Source organism: Chinchilla lanigera, unplaced genomic scaffold (assembly GCF_000276665.1).
Source record: "Chinchilla lanigera isolate Chin_1 unplaced genomic scaffold, ChiLan1.0 scaffold00229, whole genome shotgun sequence".
In the NCBI taxonomy this organism is placed as follows: Eukaryota; Metazoa; Chordata; class Mammalia; order Rodentia; family Chinchillidae; genus Chinchilla; species Chinchilla lanigera.
In genome coordinates this window covers 157,577-157,942 of record NW_004955630.1, presented here as the reverse complement: position 1 = coordinate 157,942, position 366 = coordinate 157,577, and positions in this window count along the sequence as shown.

Here is a 366-nt window from a genome sequence, read left to right as displayed (position 1 = left end):
ATGGCCTGTCTTTACTCTGCCTTTTTCCCCTTCCACTTCCTCTCACCTCTCGCCTCTTGCTCTTGTTCTCTCAGACCCCTTTCCTGTTGCCAGAGATCCACGCTCTGCTTCCATCGTTTCTATTTTTTGTTTGTATTTACCTTAGTCAGGTGGGAGACACCCTCACGATCTTGGAGCAGGAGGCTTGGAGCAGATTGTGCTGAGCTCCTCTCCCAGAATTTCTGATCCTGCAGGTCTGAAGTGGGTTTGCTCTGTATTTCCAGCCCATTCCCAAGTGATGCCGATGCTGCAAGCCCAGGGCTGCACTTTGAGGACCACTGTTTCCACTGAGTGGTGACCTTGGTCAGGTGTTTCTTTTTTTTTTTT